This window comes from Staurois parvus, unplaced genomic scaffold (genome assembly GCF_062004578.1).
Source record: "Staurois parvus isolate SC_StPar_1 unplaced genomic scaffold, SC_StPar_1.0 ptg000839l, whole genome shotgun sequence".
NCBI classification, from domain to species: Eukaryota; Metazoa; Chordata; class Amphibia; order Anura; family Ranidae; genus Staurois; species Staurois parvus.
The window spans coordinates 1,255,651-1,261,176 of record NW_028318635.1 but is presented as its reverse complement, the minus strand read 5'-3'; the positions used below and the strand labels follow the sequence as shown (position 1 = coordinate 1,261,176).

At 42.2% G+C, this 5,526-nt stretch overlaps 1 pseudogene; it reads left to right on the top strand.

Moving 5' to 3' along the window:
• The first annotated feature begins 4,732 nt into the window (after positions 1-4,732).
• On the top strand, positions 4,733-4,909 carry LOC149443673 (U2 spliceosomal RNA; annotated as a pseudogene).
• The last annotated feature ends 617 nt before the right edge of the window (positions 4,910-5,526 follow it).

Below are 5,526 nucleotides of genomic sequence, written 5' to 3'. Positions count from 1 at the left end.
TCTCTCCTGCACTGGAAATGTTTGTTTTTTGTTTGTGTTAAATTGAATTGTCATTTTATGTCAGGTGTAAGGGTTGAGTCTTTGCTGAAGTCTGATGATCACAATTGAGGCATGCTCCACCTTTAGTAGCAATTGCTCAAGGATGCTTTGTACTATGTATGTCACTGGCACTTTGGTGCCAAAATAAGTAGATTATCAGTAATCAGTAGATTATTAGACCTTTTCATGGAGCACGATTATTGTAAATTATTTTATTCTGTGTTTTATGAAGTGATATGAAGGCCATTGCAGGATTTTGTGAAGCATTTGTGGCTTAAACATTTGAACATTTGAAAAGGTTCCTGTTCTTCTTACGGTGGTTTTCCTGTTGAATGTAAATGACTGGAGAGGGGCAGTGGGTGTTGGGAGGTTATTTAGAAAAAAACATGCTATGCGTAAACTTTTTGTTGATTTAATCCTGGGGACTACACAGACGAGGAATGCAGTGTGTAACTATCAGCTGAGTGATTATAAATACATATAGCTTTTTGGACCTGGAATCTCACTCCTGTTTTGTGATCTTTGACAGGCCTTAACAGGATGCCATTTGTGAAGGAAGGTGAGCTAAGACCTGGAGTAGCTGAGGTGGGGAACCAAAGTTGTTTCCGGAGGTGAAAAGAGCCATGTATCTGAACCAAAGTGTTGAGAAGGGATGTAATCATTCAGGGCCAAAACCAGGGGAGTGGAGGCCAGATGGGGCATGTGCCCCAGGCACTGCATAGAGAGGGGCACTGCCAATGACAGGAGTAGTAACAGTGGCATTACTACTCCTGTCAACCCAGTGCCAGGAGTGAGAAGGAGAGAGCTGGGAAGAGGTTGCTGTGCTTAGTTGCCAACAGTCCCACTTGTTACCTGTTTGTTCTCGGATGTTTTCATCCCCAGTTCCACCCGGGGAACACAGTGAGCCTCCTTTAGTTAATGCACGGGCTCCAGGTTACTGTGACAGCCGCCAGCTCCTTTCCCCCTCCTCCCACTCCATGCTTGCAGTGAGAGCTCTGCACAGACAATACAGCTGCTGGGGGGGGGGGGGGGGGGGGTTCGGGGGGGCATCTTTCCTTGTCAGAGAGAAAGAGACAGGAGCTGCCTGAAAGAAGGGATGAGCTGAGCCGCTGGCTGTCCAGAGCACAGTGTACTGCAGAGGAATCCAGTGTGGTCACAGACATCTCTGATTTTAAGTTTCATTTTGGCTTTAATTGCTAGTGCAGTGATGAAAGTAGATCATGATAAAATCCATGATTGTCACAGGAATGTTAGGTTGCTATTAGAGATGTCATACTGTCATTCAATTTTGTATGAAGATGTGGAAAGTTGCTAAAGTGACCGTTTGCATCGTGAATGTACTTTTATATTTATTTATTGGTAATATGAACATACAGATATGCATTTGGGTTCATTAATATAATTCATAACAAAATATGATAATACATCCAAATAAATATCCACAAGTTCATATTACCAATAAATAAATACAAAAACACTTTCACAGTGCAAACGGTCACTTTAGCAATTTTTCATGTCTTCATACACATCATAATAAGATTTCCAATAGCAACCTAATACCTGCAATAATAGCTATGTACAGTATTATACCCTGAATCCCTGGTGGTTGCTCCAGGTCCCTAGTGCTGCAATCACAGGCACCATAGCAGCTTCTCTCCCTGCCACTTACCACCTGTCTCAGCAGTTAGGCAGTACATTTCAGAGCCGAGGAAAACTGCTCTGCACAGTATGAAGGCATGTACATGGAGTGTGCCTGGGTCACCCTACTCAGTGAGTTGGCAACCCGTTGAAACCTGGAGAGGAGGGGAGGAGGGGAGGTGGGGCAGGCATTTAGTAGAACTGATGGGCTGTATATTCTTCTTGCAACAAGTTCTGCTCCTCTCCCTCCCTCTGGCATTCAGCTGCTGCAAGAAAATACAGAAAATGCCACCTCCACTGCAAATTCCTCTTCCTTCTGCTACCCAGCTTCCCTTGTGCTCTCTTGCCCCCCCTTCCCATCTGCAGTGCTGCGGCTCCCCTCCTCTCCTCTCCTCTCCTCTGCAGTTACTGCGGGGGATGTTTCAGGATGAGAGCATTCAAAAACAATCATTTTTACTGGGCTGAGTGATATAACATATCACATCCTGCCACTATCCCAAAAGAGCAATTATGAAACAAAAAGAATCAAACACGCCCCTGAGACTTTCAAGGCAGAAAAAGAGGAATTATCTAAAAAAATATATATTTTTTTGCAAGTACATCAAATATATCAATAAAACAGAACAACAAGTCAAATAAAAACATATGACTTTTGCATAATACAAATGTAGAGAAAGATGTACCATGTGGCATAGACATACACCAAGCATAAAATATCAGTTGTCTGGAATCACTGGATCAATTGGAGTATATTCTTCCAAAAATTGGCAATATGTTTCAGGATGGAGAGCAAGAAAAGGAGCTGTAAATGTGTTATTCACCAGTCCCTTCCTTTTGTGAATGAACATTGTGAGTGATTGGTACAGATCATTGACTGTATTTATTCATAACGGAAGCATAGTAAACTGTGTTTATTATGCTTCAGATTGTGAATGAACAGGAAGCCACTCTGTGCAGAGCCTTCTGTTCATTCACTGTCCAGTGCAGCTAAGGCTGCATAGAAAGGGACTGGGGAATCTGTTCTATGTCCCTTTCTTTGTCTCAAAAGTGCTCCTAAAAACTGTAAGAAAAAATGAAAAATAAAATTGTAAAAAATAATATCAGTGTAAAAAAAACAATAACAAATTAAATAAAAAACTACTGACACTGTCCACTGCCCCACTGACACCAAAGTCTGCCCTACTGACACCATCCTCTTCGGGAAGGGGGGGGGTGCCAAACTGAGTCTTTGTCCCAGGTGAAAGAATATCTAGCTTCACAACTGGAATCATTAAACACGCCAAAGTTAGGGTGGGAGGCATTCTTGTGAGGTCAGATTGCATAGGTGGTCAAATTCAGGTCAGGGATAATATGAAAGGCAGGTAAAAGGGACAAGAACTAAGTAAGAATGAAGAGTGAAAACCAACCGAGCAGGAGTACAAGAAACAGGACTAGGAACACTTCTGGAACAAACTGATATGAGCAACTGAGACTGAGTTGTGTCATGGAGTCTTCATTAAAGAGTTTATTATCAAATCACAGCATTTTTGTAAAGGCTCCTTCTCCTCAACATGTAGAGTTAATAAAGAATCTGACCTTCAGACACTTTATTCCATCAGCTATTAGACCAGCAGCAATCCTGTTTTCTTTACAGTTGTAAATTGTAGCAAATTGCTGATGTTAGACCTCAAAAATCCAACTCTAAATCTAAATCCAAATTAATTGAATGCCACCATTCTAAATGACACATCGAGGAACAAGCACACTGAGTACACACGGATAGAATTAATTATCTTAAGCAATTTAGAATCCCATCTTAAAAAAGAAAAAAATAAATAAAGGATTGGAGTTTCCAGTAGTAAATAGTTACATTTATTAGCTTTCTGTAATCTATATTTCAAATTGCTTGCTATTTTGCTGCCATTCTAAGCTCCCTGATGTAATGATATATTTTCTATTTTATTGCTAGATTTTGACTCTTATTCCTACCTTTTTTCCCCTGACCTAAACCATTCATTGCAATGTTTGTAATTAATTTATAGCTAGTGTAAGTTGACAGTCACCATATTTTCCCAACATTATGCTTATAAAGAAAATTTGATCTGTGATTGACCTGTTTTTCTGAAAACCACATTGGGACTCTCCCACGATCTCTGCAAGATAAAGTTCTGATCACATTTCTACTAGTTGATTTCTTGCCAGAAGAGGAAACCTAAATAGCTATTGGGAATATACCTGCTGCAGAAGAAGTGGTAATTACTCAATTAAATATCACCAGCACACCTCATATTCACAATAACACTTACCTGTGAGAAGTCCTCTTTATCACCATTTCTCCTTCTGCACACTTCTAAAGGAGAACGAGAAGCTGGCTGCAGGCAACATTCCCCTCTTAGATTTGTTTGTTTCACCAGTCAGAGGCCACATGATGCTTCCCTGTTTTAGCAGAGCTAAATGAAGTTAAAGTAAATAAATTCAAGCTATAATAAAGAGATGGTTATGAAAAATTTTATATTTTTTCAGCTTAACAGTCTTTAGATGTGGTAGCTGCATTCATTTTCTGCAGCTAAAGAAAACAACTTTATTAGAAATGCAACGTCCTTGCAACTTCCACTTTACTGAACTGCAATATCAAACAATGTTATCAGCTTTGCCAGCTATTTTCTGTAAACTAGAGAACATATTGTCCCTATGTAATAGAGATAAGGGGTAGGGGTTCTGTAGTACTAACATGCTTCTTTTCCTGCCTCTGTACAGACATAGTGCAGTGCATTGTCACCTTGGGCCAGGAAGTGTATTACTTGCAGCATTACTAGGTGGAAATAAAGGAAAAAAGCCTTAAATGAGCAAATGCAGACACCTCATCTAAAGACTGGCAAGCTTGGGTTTAGGTATACTTTAGCCTTCCCTTGCACGGTTGTAGAGGCTACTGTCCTATAATTGCTTACTTTGATTTCTCTGCACACTGTGAGCTTCTCACAGTGCAGCCACAATGACAATTACAAACATTACTTAAGATAGGGATTGTCTTGTGTGACTGCATAGCTGTGTGTAAGTACAACATTTATAAGGCAACATCTCTTCTCTGCCTTTTGGCTAAGATCAAGTGTAGTATCTGTTCTTATCAGTGTCCAGCAGGGGTGCTCCACGGTCATTCTAGCTTTGCGGGGATGACTGGTTGTATATAGTACCCCTGCTGGTATGATGGGGGCCCTGATGGTTATTACGGGGGGAACAGAAACCGGGAGCCCATTGGAGTTGGGGCCCGGGAGTAATTCTCCTTTGGAACGTCAGAGGGGCCCAGTACCTCCTGATTTGGGCGGATCTACCTTGTCTGGCCAGGGGTCGGGAAGGCAGAAAGTCTGCAAACCAGTGCCCCCTGAGTGGTCGCCTCAGGGGTGCTCTTAGTAACACCTGGGTGTGGGACCCCGCAGTGTGAACAGGCACATGGCCACTGTGTTTACCACTTTTTCTGCACAGTGCCCTCAGGACCAGGCCTTTTGGCTAAGTTCGGGGCAATTTTTGCTACAGGCTTCAGGGCCTGGTCTGTGCACAATTTGGCACGACCACTTTTTTATTTTCTATTTATTTAATTTATTTCACTCACACGTTTTGTCACTTTTTCTCTTATGTGTGTGTTTTTTTTCACAGGATGGAGGGTGTGGGTCCTCGGGCCTGCCCTGAAGTCTAGGGGGAGGATGTGTGGCCTTTTGGTTCCTTCCTCCCCTGTCCCTGGGGGGTTTTCTCTTCGTGAGAGCCCCCTGACCAAGTACTGAGTGGCTGGCTTCGGCCGGCCACAAGGAACGGTGGTCCACCAGGCCTTTTGGCCAGGAGGACCAAATGGGAACCTTGTCCCTGTCAGGAGCTTTG